General features: G+C 42.4%; 1 protein-coding gene across 2 annotated transcripts in view; it reads left to right on the top strand.

The window, feature by feature from the left end:
- Positions 1-2228: 2228 nt before the first annotated feature.
- hycc1 (hyccin PI4KA lipid kinase complex subunit 1) overlaps positions 2229-24028 on the top strand; it is a 63095-nt gene continuing 41295 nt past the window's right edge. For both annotated transcript variants that reach the window (XR_013962474.1, XM_080736012.1), the window contains exon 1: positions 2229-2370. The gene's annotated coding sequence lies outside the window, so the exon portion shown is untranslated. The remainder of the gene's footprint in view (positions 2371-24028) is intronic.

Genomic DNA, 24028 nt, shown 5'->3' with positions numbered 1-24028 from the left:
CACACACACACACACACACACACACACACACACACACACACACACACACACACACACACACAAACAACTGTTACTGTGGAGACGTTTGCTTGTATTTGTCTTTGAGACATGTTTTGTAGTGTTTTAGAAATTTTACTTAAAAAGAATAAGGGATTATTCTAAGTTATAGTTTTGCTTAGGCTTGCACCCCAATTGTTTGGCTACAAATCGGGAAAAATGGTCTACATTTTTTGTGCTGGATGTGCTCTAATTTGTGCAGTTGAAATCATCAATTGTGCTTTTATATATATTTATATATATAAATATTTATATGGTTATGAATTAGCAGATTTAGCAGCAGTATACTGATTGCCGGTGCAGCAGTATTTCATTGTAGAAGATAGCAGCAGAACAGTGGTGTCGTGTAGAATATCTCAATAATGATAGCAGCACAAATTATAAAATTTACGGCACAATTCAGCACTAAAGAATGACACCATTTTTATTATGTTTTCATCATATCTTACTTTCCATTTTTGTTACTTATACTCCACTACAATTACAGTATTTGACTGCTTCAGTTACTTGTTACTTTGCAGATTTTAGAATTAATACAAAACATAGGGAAACCTGGAGGTCCTTGAGGGTCCATTGCTGGTTCCCAAAGTGTGGTTCGGTTACCCCCGAGGGTCCCTGAAAGGTTTCCAGGGGGTCCATGGCTGGTTGCCAAAGTGTGGTTCGGGGACCTCTGGTGGGTCCCTGAGCTGTTTCCAGGGGGAGCATTGCGAATTCCCAAATGGCCGGGCTTTAAAGAGCCATAACTTCAGTTCTCAACATGCTACTGGTCTCGAACTTGTTTGTTTACCCGTCCACATTGTTTTTATTGTTATCTTAATTATTTCTTTATTTATCTATCATAGTAGTATCTCCTGCAGATTTTAGTAGTATCCACACGTTTCCAACGTCCCATCGTGCATTGTGCAGGTGGTGTGAGGTTGTATGTCTGCTGTTCTCCGGATGTGTCCCACACATAATGCTACAGTAAATTCTCGCGGAAACAGGTGGATATTTTCATGCTAAAACGTACCCCCCCCCCCCCCCCCCCCCCATACCGTTAAAGGACCAGGTCACCTCTGGGACAACAACCAGATCTTATTTTATTGTTGTGTGGGACACGATCAACACAATCCTGTAATTTCTTGTGTTCAATCTGTGTTTTTAGATATTTTAGTATTTCAGCATGCTACAACTGGTCATATGATGCTTTGTAGCATGATATTGCATCATCTCATGCATCATATGATGCAAAATGCATCATATGACCAGTTGTAGCATACTGAAATACTAAAATATCTAAAAACACAGATTGAACACAAAAAATAACTCAACATTGTGTTGATCGTGTCCCCACACAACAATAAAATAAGATCTGGTTGTCCCAAAGGTGACCTGGTCCTTTAAGTTCATGTAATAACACTGCTTGTCTACATTGTATTTGCATTACCATTTTACGTCAGTAAAATGAAAGAGAGCATTGCCTGGGAACTTGACACTTTTACTATTATTGTTTTGGGTTGGAAGCGAGCCCACACTGTTTCGAAGGAACAGTCTTTCTAGTTAGATATGATACTATACAAGTAAGTAGAAGTAGAAAACTGATCTTGAATATAGCAATTTAAAATTCCCATTATGTTGACTATTAGTCCAATGAAAATAAAATAGGTCCTACACAGACAAATGACAGACGGTTTTCTGAAAAGAAAACATAGATTATTATTATTATCATCATCAAATAAAGTATATAAAAAGACGATCATGCATTTGATTTGATCGTTGATGGCATCTTCCACTGTCTATTCAAGGGTCAATTCACTTTGCAAGTTTCTGAACCGGCTCCAGGTCTAGATCGGATACCGTGCTGCATGTGTGTAGTGTCCAAAGCACCGGACACAGTAGGCGGGCTCTAGACCGGATCAAATTGGTCAATTTGGAGTAGTAAAACCGGAGCTGTCCACGGGTAGCGCTGCGGAAAGCCCGGTGACGCGAGGTTAACCGCTGTCAAAGAGCAGTGACAGCGACAACTGAACTTGCTCGTGGAAATGATCAACCCCTCGCGCTCTGATTGGCGGATGTTTGCGGGGGCGCGGCGGTCTGATTATATGCCCGTCCGCCATTGGCTCGCACGGCTGTCACTCTGGCGGCGGGGGACTCCTCGAGCTCAAGATAGTCTGAGTGGTGAAAGTACAGCGAAGATGGAAAGGTTTTTGTGTTGTTGCTGTTGTTGAATTATTTAGCGTATTTATGGAGTAAATCGATAGCGCTTTTTACTGACCTGGACGGACCGCGGCCGTCGAGACACCAGCGACGCCACGGACAAGAGATAGAATGCAAGTGAGTAACAAACGGCTTTCACACTTTTACTGACTGAGTTGCTATTCTGGCGCTTGTCTGGGGTTAGCCGACAAGCTAAATCTGTAAGCAATCACATTGTGGCTGGGGAAGTCATTGAGCTACACTGTCTGTCTGTCTGTCTGTGTGTGTGTGTGTGTGTGTGTGTGTGTGTGTGTGTGTGTGTGTGTGTGTGTGTGTGTGTGCGCGCCTTTTTCGTATAGGCTGTGTGTGTGTGTGTGTGTGTGTGTGTGTGTGTGTGTGTGTGTGTGTGTGTGTGTGTGTGTGTGTGTGTGTGTGTGTGGTATGCGCGTCCTTCAAAGCAAGGGATTATGGTGTCCTGTTGAAAGTTAAGTAAACAAATCCCAGTGAGTGAACTGTTCCCCATTATTATTACTAGAGAGAGTTGAAAGTTGGCAACACCCCTGCCTGGTTGACATGTCTGACTGTCACTATGCTGTCACAGAGAGAGAGAGATAGAGAGAGACTGGTTTGCTTTGCTGTGTGGCAAGATACTGATTGATGACACTGATGTCACTAAAATAGATTCGCGAGGAAGGGTGGGACATTGCTTAATGTTCTCATGCAAATAAACTAAAGCTCAATTGAATTGAGGTTTTCTGTGGTAAGGGAATGCCGACACTGGCACACTGTCACCATGCCAAATAGATACGAAAAGAAAGGGTGGGTCTGCATCTGCAACAATGTAATAAGCTCACAGTCCAACTCCTCAGTCAGTCAGTGTCTCTCTCTCTCTCTCTCTCTCTCTCTCTCTCTCTCTCTCTCTCTCTCTCTCTCTCTCTCTCTCTCAATTAAATTCAATTCAAAGGGCTTTATTGGCATGAGAAAACATACGTTTACATTGCCAAAGCAGAAGTGTACACTGTACACAATACAATACAATCTGAACAAAATATGTACAGGTGAAAAGAGTGTAACGGTTTTCATGCATCAAGGTTACGTGCAGGCAGAGCAGGGATATATATACAATGGTTTTTAAGGTCGTTGGCTTCCATTTGATATCCTTCTCCTATCACAGCAGCTCACAAATCTTGCTGCTGTGTTTGCACATTGTTTTACTTCACCCAGCAGGTATGGGAGTTTTTCAGCATTAGCGTAGCCATGTTTTCAAATTCTCCTTGGGTGGTTATGATCTGTGGGAAGTATGTGTCTCTGATGTCTTGGTACAGTGGACAGGCTGTTTGAGAGTGTAGCTCTGTCTGTCTGTCTCTCTCTCTCTCTCTCTCTCTCTCTCTCTCTCTCTCTCTCTCTCTCTCTCTCTCTCGCCACTCTACTGGCTATTGTGTGTGATCTTTCAGGCATACTTGATAAGATTCCACAATTCATTACCGTAGATTATGATGTGTGTGTGTCCTTGATTAATTGAATGCATAGGACCACAATGGAAACAAGCCCTTGGTGCTTTTTTGTGTTACCACTGTGTGTGTGTGTGTGTGTGTGTGTGTGTGTGTGTGCGTGTGTGCGTGTGCGTGTGTGTGCGAGAGACAGTGAAGAAGACTCATGTGCAGGCTTGTTTTTCCATTCCAAGCTACCGGTGGTGTGTAATGGATTGTTAAGATTCTTGTAATAACCATCATGTGATGTTAGCTTTTCCTCTTTAGCCACTCAGCAAAAAGCAAGGGCACAAGTTTCCTCTGACAGACAGACTGTATGGTGTCCAGCCCCTTGGCTTGGCTCTCTGCTGCACTACACACACACACACACACACACACACACACACACACACACACACACACACACACACACACACACACACACACACACACACACACACCACACACCCAAGGCAGTCTGCTTGGAACAGTCAAGTGAGAGACAGTCGAATGCACACCCCTTGCTATTTGGGTACATTGGGGCAGAAGTGGTCTATTTTGAATTATTTGCAATGTCCTTCTCTAATGCACTGCTCCAGGCAGGCAGCATCAGCGTGGCTGTGGCAGTCATTGTTATAATAATGTAGTTGTTTAACAAGCTCTCACGCACATGTGTGTGTGTGTGTGTGTGTGTGTGTGTGCACGTGCACACACAAACAAAACAGTACTGACAAAGCTCTTAACAGTAGTGTATCATCATTCCAGTCAACAAAACCGCACACTGCGCACAGCGAAGGTCAGTCGAGCCAGCCCGGCAAGCATGGTTCGATTTGTACAAAGAAAAGACAGTCAGGAAGAAAGGACATAGCCAAAGCAAGAAATCTAAAATGATGACAGATGCTTTCACGGTTTTAATAGGTTAACCCAGTTTTTCTCAACCTTTTTCTGCATGGGCACACTTTTCATGTCAAGAATCCATGGGCACACCAACATAATACAGGGGTGTAAATATCGTCACTGTCGGGAAGAAACCTTGTATCTCCAAGTTTCAAAAATGTGTACGTTTCTTGGCAAGGTAAAGCCCTGCTTCATGCACAACAGTAGTGAAAACAGCAGATCTACAAGCGAGGCGTTGTGTGCTTGTAGATCGGCTGTTTTCACTAGTTTAAATAATTTTTAAAATGATAAATACAATACTGGCTTTCAAGTAGTTTCAAGGGGCACACTTGACCATTCTCAGGGGCACACCAAAGGTCCCCAGGCACAGTGGTTGAGAAACACTGGGTTAACCCATTAAGACCTGAGGCCGATTCTACAAAATGTATCCTAAATTTTAAAAAAACTTTAAAAACATATTTAGCAAAAAAAAAGAAAATAGCAGATATACAAGCTTGTAGTGTGGCACGAAGTGACACACTATGAGGTGTGTTTTCTTTTAGCTCAAATCTATGGGTTAATGTGAGGTGTCTGGCCTGCTAATGTATCTGGGTCTTGTAATGCGTAGTGACAGTGAAGGCTGCCGGGCCCGTGGAGCAGGAAGATAGCGGCGGGGCTGCTGTCATCCGGCATCACAGATAAAAGGCATCCCTGCTGGCCCGCAGTGCTCGTCCTCCGAGACGGGTCCGACTGCAGTACACAGCCTTGGAGGAGGCGGGCATTGGAGGAGGCGGGCATTGGAGGAGGCGAGAGCATCGCAGTTGAAGCCCCACCCCGTCCTCACTCTGGTGTCGGAAGTGTTTTCTCCATTCATTTCTTGCATAGACATTTCATAAAGTATTTATTTAAACGTTTTTAAGCCTTGGACAAAGCCACCTCGGCTGGAGAGGAATCATGACAATATTCAAATTTTTTTGAATGCAAAGATTAATTCGAAAGCTGAAAAAAATGGCAGGGTACAAGACTGTGTACATCATTATTTTTAAAATTGCGGAAACTACACTCCCAGAATGCTTTGCGAATGTTGTTGTTGTTTCCTGAAATATAGCCGTCAGTTTAGTTATCCAGGCCAGCATATGGCCTGAAATGTAGTGATTGTCATCTCTGTGGACTCTCTTATCGTCATCTTTAACTAGTGCATCATATTTGTAAAAGAACGTATTCGCTCACGGGAGTTCTGCTGACGTGCAATAATCTGCCGGGAAGACAGGGGGCAGTAAGCTACTTCCGCGGTAACCGCAAGATATGTGAAAGAAGAAGAAGCTAGACCAATCACAGACGTCGTTTTTACGTTTAGCAGTATGGGAAATGCAGTTCTTCTCCGTGCGATCTTGATTAAAACGTGTTTTTACTAAAACTAGAGTGATTGCATACATACTCGGGGGTTCTACAGGAGCATATGGAACCATTTTACAACCACCAGCCTAGCGGTAAGTGTACATTGAATTGCTACGACTTTGTGGCTGATAATGAAAAACCCTATGGTAAATATGAATGGCCAGCTTGCTTCCGACACCTCACTGCGATGCTCTATAGGGGCTTTTAAGCCGTGACATCATTTTGTAGGCAGAGGAGAACTCTGCCCCCAGAGCATTTTCTGTCCCTCGCTATTTCAACAGATCCGAGACAAAAATAACGACTAAAGTATAATTCTAACACTTTCCTTTCAACAACAAAGAGAAGAAAAATGTGTAAATAGTAAAAATAATAGTAAAAAGATTCACGGAAACTGGGGGCAGAAATTCTCCTCTGCCTACAAAATGATGTCATACTTAACAGCCCCATTAGGGAGCCTTGGAGGGGGCGGGCCTTGGAGCTGTCCATTTCTTAAAGGTATATGACGCTCTGAATGAAACTGAATGAAACTGAGACAGGTTTGAACAAACTTACTGCACAGTCAAACTAATAAATGACAAGCATTTAACTTACTCCTTTTTCTGAATTATTATATTATAAAATAATTGACAAGCATTAATAATCATAATCATTTTATAATATAATCATTGAGAAAAAGGTGTAAGTTATAACTTACTTAGAAAAAGGAGTAAGTTAGTCTAAAACTCCTTTTTCTCAATGATTATATTATAAAATGATTATGATTATTAATGCTTGTCATTCTAATATTTGTTTTAAATAATCATTATTTAAAACAAATATTAGAATGACACGCATTTAACTTAGGCCTACTCCTTTTTCTCATTGATTATAAATTACGGTCACCCCGTGGTCGGCGGCAAGAGAACCCCGCAGGGCGGCTGACTCACGGCTACCGTGCGGGGATCCGTCGACCCTCCACCGGGAGACCCGATGGTCACCTCGCCTCGCCGATGACCGTCGCCTCGCCGGTGACGGTCAACGGCTCAACGGCTCCGCCGGGGCTATAGCGGCGGGGGCCTCGCTGCTGACCACCGGGGTGTCTCTCACCGCTGATTTATTATTAAAAGAAACTTACTATATTATTAATATAGAAACTATTTACTGTATTATTATTATTACTATAATAAAATAAACTATTTACTATATTATTAATATAGTAAATAGTTTCTTTTAATAATATTCTTAAAGAAACGTGTTATTTTCCTGTGTTCAATAAGAATTAATAATCCATGTCGTTGTAGTATTCTAAAAACGACTGGGCACCGGTGGCTGTGTTGGGTGGCGAAAACAGCCGATCTACAAGCCCACAAAGCGTTGCGCTTGCTTGCGTTGTGAGCTTGTAGGTCTGCTGTTTTCAGCACCTCCAAGGCCCAGCCTCCTCCATGATTCTATTATCTATGAACCTTTCTAATCCGCCTCCAGCTCCTCCAATGCCCGCCTCCTCCAATGGCCGCCTCCTACTGAGTACTGCAATCAAACTCTTATGCGTCCTCCTCCCACATAATGGACAGGGGTGTCGCACCAAATTCTGGGCCCTGGGTACAAGGATTCACTACGGGCCCCCCCATGTGCTATTGAAAAATAGCAGATATACAAGCTCACAGCGCGGTGAGCTTGTAGATCTACTATGTTTGAAAAATCGTGAAAATTTGTGCAAGTCATGTTTCTATGTCAGTGGTGCTCAATTTCTTTCATGTCAAGGACCACAAAATGATATATATTTGGCCCCCCCCCCCCCCCCCCCTTGTGACGCCCCTGAATGGCACACGCTCCGCTGTCTTTTGGCCTTGGAAACCCATCCATTCCACATGCACTGCTTTCACCCTTTGTTCCACTGGTCTGCTAACGAAAGTGTGTTTTTAGGCTCTGGTGGTGGTAGCAATAGAACGTAGCCTAGTTTCACGTCCCTTGGAGAATCTCTAAAGAGGAGCTAATTATCTCGTCTGCAGCACAAGACTTGGCGTTCCAACCGTGAGGAGGAGATCCTCCCAGTACTCGGTGTGAGGGGATTTCTAAAGAGCTGTCTAGTCTAGAAGATATAATATGACTCAGACTGCAAAGATCAGAGAGAGGGAGAGAAAAGGTCGATAACATATTAAATGGAGAGAGCAGAGAGATCATTTGTGTCAATAAATAGTTGGTCCCTGCAGGCTTGCTGCCTAGAGCAGAAGAGAAAGATGAAGGGATGGATGTTGTGGACAGATGGATGCGGGACAGAAGTAAGAGAGAGGGAGGTCTTTCACAGCTCTGGCTGCAGGGGGTTGAGGCCACTAAAAGAGTATATTCCTCTCTGTCAGTTCGCTCTAGTCTCCTCCCTCAGAGGAGCCCACGGCTCTGAGACCACACACACACACACACACACACACACACACACACACACACACACACACACACACAGCAAGCAGCATGCCGACCACAACCCGCAGAACTCCCTTGTGATGTCTTTGTACAATTTGTAGCCTGTCGTTGCTGTTTAGTGCCACATGTGAGGGGAAAAGCAGCAAAGCGGCAGCTTATTACAGCCACCTGTTACAAAAAGCAGCCCCCCCCCCCCCCCCCCATGGAGCCAGTAGGCAAACATCCACAGGCCGACATGATCTGAATGAAGAAATGAGATGGCGACATGCTTGTTTGTTATCAGACAGATGGGAAAACCTAAAATTCAGAAGGCGGGAGAGAAAAAGTGGAAGGGAGATGTACATGGACAGATCACAGCCAATGGCTGAGGTTCAGTGAGAGAGGACTCGAGGAGGATATGGTGTAAACAGCAGGTGGACCGCTGATCTCAAGGTCAAGTTCTGACCTCTGTCCAATCCTAGGTCTTGTAACATGGCAAGACGTCAGGTTAGAGGCCATATGCAAAGGCACACTTTGGCACGGCATGGTTTCAAAGACTATGAAAAGGGTCTAACTCAGTGGTTCCCAGACCTTTTCATGTCAAGGACCCCCAAATTGACACTTGTTAGCCCGTGGACCCCCATTTGAAAATATAATTATGTCAGGGACCCCCAGAAGGGAACATTTTTACGGTTCTAGCAGTGATTCTAAACCATTTTAATTTCAGGGACCCACAGTTTGACATGCATTAAACCCACCATTAAACCCCCGTTTAATGGTATTTCTCTGTGACCCCAAGTTATAATGTGAAATCTATGTTAATTTAACTCTGAGAGTGTACAAATGGAACCAAACACTCTCTGAGTTGCATACCCATAAGGGTCCATTTGGTTCCTGACAAGGTCATCAGGTGTTTGTTGGTTTACCTATCTCAAGCAAGTTTCTATTGCAAGCTGATTTTCATACTGTATTGAAAGGAACTGAATCTAGTCAGTGGCTTACTTGAAAATCACAACAAACCAAACAAGTTTCAATTGCGAGTTGATTTTCATACTGTGCACTGAAATGAACTGAATCCAGGATTCCTGTCAGTGGCTAAAAAACTAAAAAATGACATCCCTAACCGCTGTGGTATGCCACAGTATGCTTTGGGAAGTGGGCGGCACTAATATCTAGTATGCGAGTCATAGTCAATGGGGTAAACATGCCAAACCACACCAGTTAAGTCCTTTACGGTCAATCATTTCGTGTTATTAATTAATGCTTATCGTGTGAATGGTACTATTTCCCCCTCCCTTGAGTCCTCACATGGACTCGACTCAACAATGTGAGTGAGTGCTATCGGTTTTCGTGTCTGCGTGCATAGGTCACACCTTGGCTTGCACTTGCAGTGCTGGAAAAAGCGGCCGGGGCAGCTCTCTTGGTTCTCTTGGTTCTCACACCCCTCCCACGTCTTTCCCTTTTTCTGTCTATCCCCCGCTCCAAGGCAAGCCTTCATTCTTATTGGCTGATTCACTTCCTGGCTGAATGGGAAAATGCACCAGAGAGAAGAAGTCTGGGCTTGCTTCGGTGTGTGTGCGTGTAAGTGTGTGTATGTGTATGGTATGTACACGTGCAATAGGATGTGAGGTAATTGTGGAGGGAGGAGTGTGTGTATATATGTGCGTGTATATATGTGTGTCTGTGTGTCTCCCTCCCTCCAAGTCGTTTTCAGTTTTTATTTGGACTACTAGGCTAACCTGCCACAGGCTCTCACAGTCGGGTAAGTTCTGTCACTTCAGCTCCGAGAACCAGATAAATGGAGGTCTTTGATCTTTTGAGAGTGTTATTTTCTTTTTCCATTCGTAGAACGACTACGCCTCATCAGAGTCATGAGTTGCATTCAGACACCGGCGGTCTGTTACTATGTTTAGGAGAAGTGCCTGGATGTTGACAGAGTGTGTCTCACTTTTCAGTGAAGGAACTGCTGTGCTTTTATTGGTATTTCAACTGGCTTGTGTGTGTGTGTGTGTGTGTGTGTGTGTGTGTGTGTGTGTGTGTGTGTGTGTGTGTGTGTGTGTGTGTGTGTGTGTGTGTGTGTGTGTGTGTGTGTGTGTGTGTGTGTGTGTGTGTGTGTGTGTGTGTGTGTGTGTGTGTGTGTGTGTGTGTGTGTGTGTGTGTGTGTGTGTGTGTGTGTGTGTGTGTGTGTGGGCGTGCTTTGCTGTACCATTTTCATATAGAAATCGAGGATTAGGAATGAACATAAACAGAGGAGAACTGTTTAAGTAACCCTTTGAGAGACCACGGACACACACAAATATGATAAGCTTATTAATCTGGCAACCGTGTGTGTGTGTGTTGGAGGGGGGGACTTAGCTAGCTCACAGGAACAGGTTTTGTGAAACAAGAGGATGACCGCACACACCCATATACCGTACATACAATGTTGTGCAATCCTGCAATACTGTGTCACTCCCTCCTCAGTAAATAGTGGGATCCATCAGTAGACGGGGGGGAGAAAACTCATTGTCAGACACAGCCAGGCTGCCGCTTACAAGCTGTGGTTAGACGTGTGCATGTGTGGTGTGTGTGTGTGCGCCGTGCGCACACTAACACGTTTATATTTTCAAGGCAGTCTGCTCTGCCTTGCTGTCATCTCTCACTCAAGGTCTGACTGAATGCAGGACAGCTAATGCCATTATTGACGCTATTCATCGCTGTCTCACTCCTCTCTCATTTATCTTCCCCTTCCTGTGAGTCACCAATCTCACCATTATATCCCTTTTTCCCCCCACCCCCCCTCCCGTTCCTTATCCGTCCCAATTTTCACCAGGCCATTGATTACTACTCAATTAGTGCTGCTTCACCATTCTGCCTGTCCTTTTTTCCTGCATCTCTCCTGCCTCTAGTCTATTTCTACGCTCTCTGCAGTTTGCTCAGCATCTTCCACTCCGTAATAGTATTGCGTGTGGTTTTTGTGTCTTGCGTGCTCCTCACGTGGAAAAATCATGCAATCTTTAATTTTGAGGACATTTTGCTGGGGCTGGCTCGCTCACCATGGAGCTATTTAGATTAGATTCAGATTGTACTTCATTGTACCTGAGGTAATTAAGAGGACAACATGTTATGTTGCCACTGGGGATTGAACCCCGGTGTCGACTATGGTATGTTTAATCAGCTCTTAAATGTACAATTTAGGCATTTAGCCGATGCTCTTACCCAAAGTGACTTGCACGTGATGCTGATATCAGAATTAATGGCATGAAGTGAACCCTAGTCGACGAACAATAGGGTAAATGGCCATGAGCAATACGTGAAGTGCTAAGAAAAAACAATTTATATTATTATACTTGAAGTACTTTCAAATAAGGTTGGGTTAACTAAGTTTAGGCATGTTAACTCACTTACTGCCAATTAAAAATGCCCTCGAGTGGCATTAGTGCCAGCCCTCTCCATAGACTTCCATGTAATTTGTAGTGCACAGATCATGCACACCCATGCACAGATCATGCACCATGTTTGTGCAGGCTGTTCACAGCTTTCAAACAAAAAAAAAGATTGGAAATCCGTTCAGGCATTCTTGAGATAATAGCCATTATGTTTTCCTTTTTTTTTTTTTGTTATCAATTATTTTTATTTTCCATAACATGAAATTAGAGACATACATATGAATAGAACAAGAAAAAGTAAAACATTAATCAAAAGAAAAATGCAATTAACAGACAAACAACACAAACAATAGCAAAACAAGAAAAGGAAAAGAAAACCCACCCACCCCCTTTCCCCGGACCAACACGGAATGTACAATAGTGCATGCCTGTGCTAGGCTGTTACCACTATATAGTGATTTCTTGAATCATAGCCTTAAGCTTATCTGCAATGTCCGACCACATATTAATGTTTTCTTCTTTTGCTCCGTGTAACCTTGCTATCGACTGCTCTAAATATACTATATCTAGAAAGGTTAAGGCCCACTGGCGAAACGTTAACGTATGAGGAGGTTTCCACCGCGTAGCTACCATCTTCTTCGCCGCCGTTAATCCAGCAAAGAAGATGCGCTTGCGTATATTGTTTAGTTGCAACTGTGAGACGTCATTTAATAAAAAGAAAGAAGGAGAAGATATGATATTAATACTAAAAATAGTTGAAAGTTTTGAGGCAACCATATTCCAGAATGACGACACATTTGGGCATTCCCAAACCATGTGAAGGAAGGTACCAATACTATTTGAGGCGCAGAGAGTGCAGTTGGGATTATTCAAAATCCTCATAGCACATAGTCTGCGGGGAGTTAAATAAGTCCGATGAACAAAATTTAAATGAATTTGTTGATGGTCTGGATTTCTAGAAGATAGCCTAATGTTAGACCATACTGTGTCCCAACAAAAGTCAGGGTCCAAATTTGGTACATCATTCCTCCAAACAGTATCAACAGATAGGGGCCCATAACTACAGTCTAATAAAAAACCATAGAGGGTGGAAACCAAACCTCTTGTTCTGTTACCATCACAGATAAACTCATGGAAGGGGTGCAATCTAAGGGGAGCTTGCCATGGGACCCCATAGGTCCTCATGGACGTTCTCAGTTGGAAGTAGAAAAAAAGGGTATTTCCAGGCAGATTGAAGATGTCACACAAATCTCGAAAAGGTCGTAAACCATTTCTATCAAATAAGTCCCCTAATGTACGAATCCCCTTAGCCCTCCACCTTGGAAAGCGAATGGGGCGATCCTCGATTAAAAGTCTTTGATTATTGAACACTGGGGAAAATAAGTTCCATTTACAATCAATCTTACACATCTTTTCAGCTGCTCTCCATACTGCCACTAAATGAGAAATGATAGGTCCAAAGCGAACTTTGCATTGATGTGTAGTTATGTTTGAATAGATAAGATCTCTCAATTCAACAGGCTGCACTAAACTCTCCTCAAGCTCTCTCCAAGAAACCTTACTTGCTGGGTTAAACCAATTTAAAAGGGGGCGGAGCGTGAAGGCCCAATAATAAAATTTAAAGTTGGGCAATGAAAGGCCGCCATCATCTCTAGCACGTTGTAATAGAGAAAGTTTAAGACGAGGGCGTTTCCCTTTCCACACAAACTTAGATATCGAGGAGTGAAGCTTATTCCAGTATTGCGGCGGTGGTGGCAAAGGGAGCATAGAGCTTACAAAGTTAACCCTAGGAAGAACATTCATCTTTATGATTGAAACTCGAGCTTGGAGAGAGTTGGGCAAAGATGACCATCTATCTAAATCAAGACAAATCTTATTTAGAGTGTCACCATAGTTGTTCTTAATAATAGCCTGAAGAGAGGGGAAAATATCTATGCCAAGATATTTGAATTGGCTTACTACTGGGATTATGGGCGGCAGGATAGCAGATCTCATCTGATCATTTAGAGGTAGAAGGGCTGACTTCGTCCAATTAATTTTGTAGCCGGAAATGGAACTGAACTGATCAAAGATTTGAAGGACGTGAGTAATTGACTGTGGTGCATTCTCAATGAACAGTAGAATATCGTCAGCATATAGGGAAATGCGATGCTGTGTGTTGTTAATCGAAATAGGAGTAATATCTGCAGACTGACGCACTGTCTGAGCCAAGGGTTCGAGTGAAAGTGCGAAAAGGAGAGGACTAAGGGGACAACCCTGCCTCGAAGATCTGCCAATCGTGAATAGCGGCGAACAGATCTTACCGGTTAGGACCATCGCTGACGGATTAGAATAAAGTACTTTAACAAAATGTATGAATGAAGCACCAAATCCCATTTTATCTAGTACAGCCCACAGGTAAGACCATTCCAGACGATCAAATGCTTTCATCGCATCGAGCGACAACACTGCGGCGGGGGTCCTCAGCTCCTTAGCCCTATCGATGATATGCAATAGTCGTCTAGCATTATCAGAGGCTAGTCTAGTTCCTATGAAACCTGTCTGATCACAGTGTACTAAGGTGGTCATAAAACCCTGCAAGCGACGCGCAAGCACCTTAGCAAAAACTTTTAGATCAGAATTCAAAAGTGAAAGCGGTCTATAGCTTGCGCAATCTGTGGGATCCTTGTTCTTCTTCAACAATAATGATATAATAGCTACATTCACATCCCTGGAGAAAGAGCCACTTTCAATTGCATATCGAAACATGTCTAGCATCAGCTGACCTAGATCTTCCCAAAAGATGGCATAAAGTTCAGGGGGTATCCCATCCAAACCAGGCGACTTGCCCCTACGCATTGCGAGCACAGCTTCCTGTAATTCCGCCAGATGGAGCGGTCTATCTAAGGCTTCCGCATCCGCCTCGCTAAGGGTTGGTAACTGTATGTTGGATAAAAAATTATTGCATACTGCATCATCGTGAATGACCTCGGAGGTGTAGAGCTCATCATAAAAAGCACGAAACGTGGCATTGACCTCTTTGGGTTCTGTAACCATGGCTCCCGTTGTTGATTTGACACTAACAATATCAGCAAAATGCTCATTGGATCTAAGACGTAAAGCCAGTAAGTGACTGGGTCTTGCACTATTAAAATAGTAGTTTTGCCTTGTGCGTTTCATTTGAAATTCTGAGCGGCGCTTGAGAATGGAGTTAATTTCTTTCTTAACTAGCTCCCTCTGGGTTGCTGTACTAACATCAAAGTTATTTTGGAGAGAATTATCCAAAGTAGAAAACCGAGATTCCAATTCCACCAGTTTGGCTGACCTTAATTTTCTCTGAGTGGACGCATAGAGGGTTGTATTACTCCTGATAAAGCCTTTAATTGCATCCCAAAGAATTCTGGGATCCTCAACTGAGCCTGTATTGATATTTATAAATTCACGCAAACCAGTTTGAAACTGAGCTACAAATGCCGCATCGCGCAGCAGTGTGGTGTTAAACCGCCATCTAGGAGCTCTATCTATAACCTGTTTCAGTGAAGCAACACACAGCACCGCCTTGTGATCCGAGAGTGACATTGGGAGCAACTCTACCTTGGCAATTTTATGAAACAAGCTAACAGGGGCAAAAACGTAATCGATCCTAGAGAATGAAGCATGCCTACCCGACAGAAAAGAAAAATCTCTAACCGTTGGGTTCATTAAACGCCAGATGTCGAGTAAGCCAGTTGAGTTTGCCCAAGCACGTAGTTCTGCAGACGCTAGTGCTTGTTCTCTGCTTTCTACCCCAGTGGATCTATCTAGGTTATGTTGCCATGTTGCATTGAAGTCAGCACCAACAATGATTTTGAAATCCGTCAGTTCCAATAAGGTTTTAGTTAGTAATTTGTAAAACTCTTTGTCTAAAACATTTGGAGCATACACAGAGACTAGTGCTAGCATTTTACCCTCCAAGCGGATTTTAGCAACAGCTATCCTCCCGTCACTGTCAGACCAATCACCCAAAAAATCCAACCTAAGGTTACGTCTAGCCAATATGGCTACTCCCTTGGTTTTGGAAGAAGCAGCTGAAAAGGCTAAAACACGATAATGTTTATTAGCCAATCGGTTGGAATGCTCTTTTAAAAGATGAGACTCCTGTATAAATGCAAAGTCAATTGATTTAGATCGCAAAACCCCCAAAATGCTGGTTCGCTTATGCGGTATATTCGCTCCCCTTACATTGAAACTTAGAAATTTATATTCTGTCATAATTGTGGTTCAAACCATACGCACAGCAAGCACAGTAGAACATTTTAGAATTTCCTAGTTGGTCCCTCACAACAAACCTTCCCAACAGAAAAACAAAACAACCCCAAAAGGAACAGAAAGGAAAAAGCAACATCAAACGAACATAAAAAAACACATAACATTGAAGCTTGAGGGGGAAAACCCCATTAGCATCAGAGTGCACAAAAACAGTTCCCCACCCCATCAACCTATTAGTCAACCTTCATTTCACTCTGTCAGAGAGTGCAAACAAGTAACTGCCCAAAAGTAACCATACATTGCCCTCTGGTGGTTATGTAAATATATAACAGATCACCAAAGTAAAAACAACAACAACAAAAAAGTGCCTTCTTGTGGCTGAATAGCTCTCAAACATTCCATCCGCTCAAATTATGATCAATCTCCCCACTTCATATCACTTAAATAAATGAGAATGGTATGTTAACATTTCTAGTAAAGAAGGGGGAGAGAAAAAAGAAAAGAATAAAGGGAAAAAAAATGAGGGGACTATAACAACTGTAATAATAATAATCAGTCCAGCACTAGGCCCACTTAGAATGTGATAAAGCCCCATAAGCCACGTTAATGCAAATAACCAAACACTTGTGACAGATAAGTGGAAATAAGGCTGTCACCACGACAAGGCACTAATATAATATTAATAATAAAAATAAATAAAAAAGGAAATCAGTGTATATGATATAAAAAATATATGCACTCAGCACTTACATATGTAGTTAGAAATAGAAATTAAAAGCACATCCGGGGGGCCATATGCAGCAAAGCACACACAGTGTTAATGCATACTGCGCCACATACAGCCCCCCCCATGCATCCATGCATACAAACCACAATTACTAATTAGAAGGAAAAAAAAAGAAAGAAAAGAAAAGTCTGTATACATAAGTATTTACATAAAACACAGTTATGTATGATCAGGAAACCATATACAACACAGCACACATAATGCATACTGCGCCATATACAGCTCCCTGTACATGCCCAAAAGGCCAGTGCAAACTTAGATAAATGTCAATCATATTAGTTAAGTCTGTTTCCGTCTTAAACAGTAAACTACCATACTTCAAACAGTGAACCTACCCAATCACGACTACAAAATAAATATCCCAATACAGAGCTCCCCTCTCCCCCCATCAAGAAATTAACATTTTAGAAGACAACAAGTAAAGTAGGTAAATAACTACCCCCCCCCCCCCCCCCCCCCAGACAACGGATCCACAAGCACGTAGAGCCAACGCGCCACGAGATCGTACATCCGCCAGCTATTGAGATTAGAAAAAAAAGGAAAAAAAGAACGAGTCAATGAGCCAGGGAGAGAGAGAGAGAGAGAGGAGAAGCAGAGATAGGTAGAGAGACATAGAGAAAGGGCGGGAGAGCGAGTGGTCTCTGGAACCGCGGAGCCTTCACAATTTAGACCATATTATTTATATCTGTTTCACCTTAAACAGTAGGCTACATTACTCAATACAAAGGCCAAAGCCCAGTCTCGCCCTCCTACCCGAGAAAGTAGCGTTTTAGGAGGCATAAACGAACCATAAACTAACAACCAACATAGCCGCCATTACCTAACAGAAAGAGAGAGAGAGAGAGAGAGAGAGAGAGAGAGAGAGAGAGAGAGAGACACACACACACACACACACACACACACACACACAGCGAGAGAGAGAGCCATAGAGAGAGAGAGAGAGAGAGAGAGAGAGAGAGAGAGAGAGAGAGAGAGAGGGAAAGCCGAGATAGATAGAGAGACATAGAGGGAAGACGAGAGAGAGAGCAGGCTCCGCACCGCGACACGGAACACGTTAGACAAAGCTTAACAGAGAGAGATAAAACCCTCTAGACCTATACAGTAAGCAGCACAACGCTCAATAAGAGCAAAGAAAAGGAATACAATAATAACAAGAACAATGTCCATTATATTCAAACAAAAAAGACAGTGAATTATGCTTATAGCTTTAGCAGCCCTAAATCCCCTCTCCTTGCGGTAACCTAAATTAAAACGAGTAACACCCATCTGCTTACAGATCTTGTTAAAAAATAAAATATATCTTATTCTTCAATACAAATAAAATAGGTATTATGAAACGAAACACTTGAAAACACAACGTCAAGTCAGATGATGAGTCCAAAACAATAAGTAGGCTTACATTAACAACTCACCCTTTGGGGAGGAGGAGGAGGAGAGAGTGAGGAAAGAAAGACGCTGCGTAAAAGTCATCTCCAAAGTCCCAGCCAGCTTACCAACAGTCCATTAAAGGCAAAAGGATATCACATCGGCAGAATGTGTTTGAAAGCACGCGATCACGAAAGCAAAAGTGTCCCTGGTAAAAGTTAGTTCTTTGTAACTGTCGTCTCATCATCCTGCGTAGCTAGAGTCTCGTCCGCAGCACCTGGAGTCTTGAACTTATCCTTGCAAAAGGCCAGAGCTTCCTTGGGTGAGTTGAAAGTAGAAGTCGCCTCATCCACGGTTATCCAGAATTTGCTCGGGTGCCTTATTCCGTATTTAACTCCTTCCGCGGTGATGGAACGTAGGAATTCCTTTACTGGCCCGAAAGCTGCCCTTCTCTTTGATGTTTCAGCAGACCAGTCGGGGAAAATATACACCTTTTTGCCATTGTATGTCAGTTGGCCTGCTTTCCTGGAGAGCTGGAGTATGCGTTCCTTTACCCGGAAAAAATGGATCCTTGCCAGGAAAGCCCTTGGCTTATCAGAACGTGGATTGCCGGTCCGATGAGCACGATCCACCTCCGGGGGGGAGTCGGGAAACTCGTCGGGGAATGTTTTCTGCAAAAAAGACTGGATAAAGGCCACTGGGTCAGCCTTTTCTAGCCCAGGAGAGATCCCAATCACTCTTATGTTGTTCCTACGACTCCGGTCTTCTGCTATGACGAGCTTCTCCTCCAGATTAGCACATCTTCTCTCCAATTCAGTGATACACATCTGCAAACTGTCCATGGAGGAACCAAAGTTCTCAATGGCCTCCCCATGTTCAGCCACGGTCGTGTTCAGCGTGGCGACTGCAGGACGCAGCTCCTTTCCGAAGTCATCAATCTTCTTCAGTAATTTCTTCTCCAAGCCAAGCATCATGGGTTGAATAAAACCATCCATAAACTCTTTCAGTGATTCCTTGAGGACCTCGCGCAGCATGCTCTTTGTAACCGGAGCGTCAGCGTCGCCCTGCATTGCGCCGGCCATGTTGTCAGCGTTTGCGGTCGGAGACCTGGTACTCCTCGACCTCGTGTTAATCGTATTCGGCATGAAACACGAAACAACTGCAAAAACAGACGCTCACCAGTGTTTTGGGCGTTTAAAGTCTCAAAAGAACTATAAAGGCAGTAAAAAATGGGCTTAAAAAATGTGAAAACTATGCACCTCCACAGAGCTCAACAAACGCGTCCTACTCGGTCGCCATCTTGTCGGAACTCGACCATGTTTTCCTAAAATGTAAACAAAGATGGCTGCCATGTTTGATAGATGGGGTTGCTATGGGGGTTAAACATGCAATTTCGCGATTTCTATCATGCCTACTACATTTTTTGGGGTCCAAAAATTTTTTTTGAAAAAAAAATTTTTTTTTGTTTTTTTTCTAAGTAAAAGTCGCCCAAAGTCGCTTGGCAGGGAAGCCCATAGTGAGAAAGTTGCTCTAAAAGTCGCCTGGCACTGTATGAGTTAAGGTAGGGATAGGCAATTGTCTTGGATTAAATTGTAATTGTTTGTTAAACAAATGTACCTGTAGGGGTGCCAATGGCCTATTGGTTAAGACCGTATAAGAGTATATAGGCTCTAAAGCTCGATTCCCAAGCCTGAGGACCGTTGCTTCATGTCACTCTCTCCTATCTGTACTATGTTATCCAAAAGAAACAAAAAAAACTGCAAGTCTGATTGGATCTTTTATCTGCTGGTTTATAAATGACACAGAGAGGGCTAAGATTTTGTCCAGACCGACACAGAATGGGAAATGTGTCTTGTCTACATAATTAGCCTCAATTGCTTACTTCCAGAACCATTAAGTCTGTATTTCTTTCCCACAAATGTCTTGCCTGTTGAGGTGTTGTCACTGTTGTGTTGTCGTCCCTTGTACAAGGCCCCAGCTAGCTTTGCGTCACTCAATCTAGGCCATGGGATGGACCCGTCTATTGTGTGTTTCATTGATCCCCACTCAAAAACTACATTCTTTTTTCACAGTAGATATATAAAATTCTTATGAGTACTGTGATTAATGTTTTCATCTTGAATTCGTACGCACTAATGAGAAAGACCGATTTTATCAAATGCTATTTAAAACAGGCAAATATACAGGGCACCTAAGACATCTCCATGGCAACCAGGAAGAAAACATTACACAAAGCTGACATTTCTCGCCCAAAAAGACTAACATTAGCGTAATAAATTGCTTTTTCCTAACGAACTTGCAACAGGTATACCATAGACTACTAATAGTTAATTCATAACCGTGTTGGACTACTTTTATATACCAGTTTATATTTTCGCTATTGCCTGTCGTTCACTGACACTGTAGTCTCTGGAACGCGGGCGTTTCATACTGCCATTAACATAAAAGTGGTAACATTATTTTTCTTCTTTCAATTCTAAAAGTAGTGATTAGGTTATGAAAGGAAGGTGATTAGGTGATGAAAACTAGCAAAACTATAGCAGCCATTCACTTTAATCAACGCGATGCATCTCCCGTCCAATGTAACTGTGATGTGGATGTCAAACAAACGTTAATCACGTCGTATTTAATTATATCTGTTACAGATGATTGTCCAAATAAACTGTACGTTATTTAAACTGTGAGCCGTTTATAGATAATATGCAGTGTTGCCCTGGGCATTGTTGTAGGCTGTCTGCATTAACATATGAACTGAACGAGTATGCATGCATCAAGTTATCAATGATTTAACTCCATGATAGGGACTTAGGTGTGAAGTCATTAAAATATCGTACCCTAAACAAATCACCTTCATTGATGAGCTGCTTCTTCCTGTCATCTGATCAGTGTCCACACAGGGGATTAATTCGAATTGCATTTTAATATCAAATGAAACTAACAGAGCAAAAAACTATGTGCTGAACCAATGCGAGTCTTTGAGAATTACAGTTAGTATCTTCACCAATAATGAGCACATTTCTAGAGACACGATAACACATTCATTGTACTAAATGACAAGAAAGCATAGATTCAGAAAGATATGGTAACCAGTGAAATACCAAGTTACCTCAGTCATTTCTTCAAAGTTAAAGATATTACATAACAGCAGCAAACTGTGGCTGACCCAGCAACGACTTAACACACATTTTCTGCATTTTGAGTGGATTTCACACCAGCATGAACTTAACACAGCATGTGTCAAAGAGCAGCACAATGATACATTGCATGCACAGAAAAAGACACCAAAAAGTGTGATAAATCTTTATTTTCCAGAATCGTTTTAAAATGGGCTGCATTATATGTTCAATCATGAATGTAGACCCATCTCATACGACTGCTGTCTGCATTATGACACAATCCACGTCACAATAATTTCCCAGATCTTGTGGTTTGTGTCCCAGCCAGGCTCCTGCAGCTCGAGCAGCCATACACTCTTGTGCAGCTCTGCAACCCACGTCAAGTAGTCTGTAACACATATCATCACATAACAATGAAGCATTTGTATAACGCTTTGCTAAGTACTCAAAGCGCTCTTCGATGGATCATTCATTCATGTATATCCAATTAAATTTGTATAATTTAATCTCGGGTGTTCTGTTCTGTATTATTATTTAGGCTCTGTAGATTATTTAGAGCCAAAACTGTGATCATAACCTTTAATACTCACTACATGCTAAATACTGTACTACCACGCCAGGACAAGTAGACAGAATGGCATCCGAGCCTGAATCTAACTGTACCAGCACATCAACTTGAAGATCAAGATAAAACAATTAACCATATAATAAACCTTTAATGTTTGACTGTGCAGTAAATCATATAGCACTGAACAGGGTCGTAGTATTATATAGTATGTAGATGGAGCACTATGACAAGACGAACGTAATCTAAACACATTAACAGCTGTCTTAAGGTTAGATCTTTTCAAGAGAAAATGAACAAATCACAAACCGTTGCTAACACTAACTTTGGCAACGTGACTGCAGAGATATGAACAGAAATTAATGATACGCGATGAGACAATGTGTAGCATTGCAATGATCGTGAGCCATTATAGCTATATTAAAGATCGGGGCATATTGATTGGCCACTGCTTAATATATCTTAACCATTTGCAGCTGTAAATATTCACACTAAATGTGCATCTTTAAAACAGCCTGCTGCCATTAATCTTGTCTCTTGTCTATGATCGCCACGAACGTTATAATGATCCATGTTAATGCGTCGTCAACACGGCTCATTCTATAGTCTGCGTTCATTGTAAATGTTCATGAGTATATCAAACAATTGAGCATCATCACGAAACAAATATTACCTTCACAGGAGATGTCGTGTTGTGTGTTAGCTGTAGCTGCTATGGTTAGCTGTGAATGATCAACCTTCCTTGGCTGTGATCAGAGCGTCCACGAGGGGTATTTCCTGCTTCTTCCATCAAGGAACGTGATTGGCCGAAACAGCTGAGCCGTATAAGGAACACCACATTTTTAATAATAAGTAGTGACATTATTTATTAAGTTTTCTTATTGTGAAGTTCGCATTCAGATTGGAAACATGTGATACTGTGTTCACAAAGAATTTATCTACACAATACTAAAAAAAATAGCCTGTTTTATGAAGGGGATCAACCAAAACCTTAACTAAACTAGATAGAGGGGAAAGTCTGTGTGTCTAATCAGGCATGTTTATGTTCAGGCCATTGTGTTTTTACGAGGAGTTCATCACGTGTTTACACCTGCACACACGCACCTCATACTCCTGACTAGCTGTGTGATGTCTGACTTGTATGACATGTGTGACATGCAAGCCAGCGTCTTAAAATGTAGACACGGTTTTTACCTTTCGGAGTGTAGGGTGACGGAAGGGAGAATTCTGTTGCAGCCAGACTCTTCAGTTTTGCTCTCGGCCATGTTGTCGGGCTCCAGTAGCCGGCTAGCCGCTGTTGCTGATTATAAAAAACAGCTACTTGAATGCTAACGCACCATAAAACGCACCATAAAAAAGTGATTGCAGTAGGCAGACCCAGACCATTACAGGTCACTGGTCACTGACTGTACATTCATCGCTGCGTGGTGCTGAGAAAACAATGTTGCTTACTTTGTGGTTCTTTAAAGAAATATTGCATTTGTAATTTTGCCAAGATCTTATCAGTGCAAGGTTGTGATTATTATAGGCGAGGGGATTTTATGTTTACTTCAGATTCAGAACCAAAGGAGGAAAAGCCTTAATTGTTGTACTGTACAGTACGTGCATGTTGGTCCATTGGACAGAATTCTTAGTTGCTATAGATGAAAGCATATACCGTACTGTAAATCAGTGGGTGCTCAGGCTGCTATGCAATCGCTGTTATGTCCACAAAAGGAGACCGACACCTCAGGCAGCTTGAGCAGAGCCAGAGAGCCAATTATGTGTTTCACTCTATTGTTTGGCACAGAGACTCATGCACTACTACTCCACGTATCCCTTGATGGTCACAAATCTCATACTAAAGAGACACACTGGATGCATTGATGCATGTAAGGTGATGGATCTGATAGATTTTTCTATGGAGAGCATTTGATTCCACTGTGCAGTGCACTGTACTTGATGGATAATGTTTTCGGTCAGTTGGCGTATCTGAAATTTGCATGAAGTTGGTTGTATACTGATATTGCTCTTATCATATTAGGATATCTGACATGTTGACCTGCTTTCCTTGTTTCTTTCTATCTATATTCTTTAACCTTTCTTAATTTCTTGAAAATGCAAATGATGGGAGCTTGTAACTAAGACGGATTTTCAATTAGTTCTCTTTTTACACATTTAAACCTGACATTGAAGTAGAATTTGGATTCAACTTAATGTAAAAAAAAGAGTTTGAAAAACGCTAAAATCCTAAATCATACTAAAATGTA

The sequence above is a fragment of the Nannobrachium achirus genome, assembly GCF_963921795.1.
Source record: "Nannobrachium achirus genome assembly, chromosome: 10".
In the NCBI taxonomy this organism is placed as follows: Eukaryota; Metazoa; Chordata; class Actinopteri; order Myctophiformes; family Myctophidae; genus Nannobrachium; species Nannobrachium achirus.
This window is presented reverse-complemented; position numbering and strand designations above follow the sequence as displayed.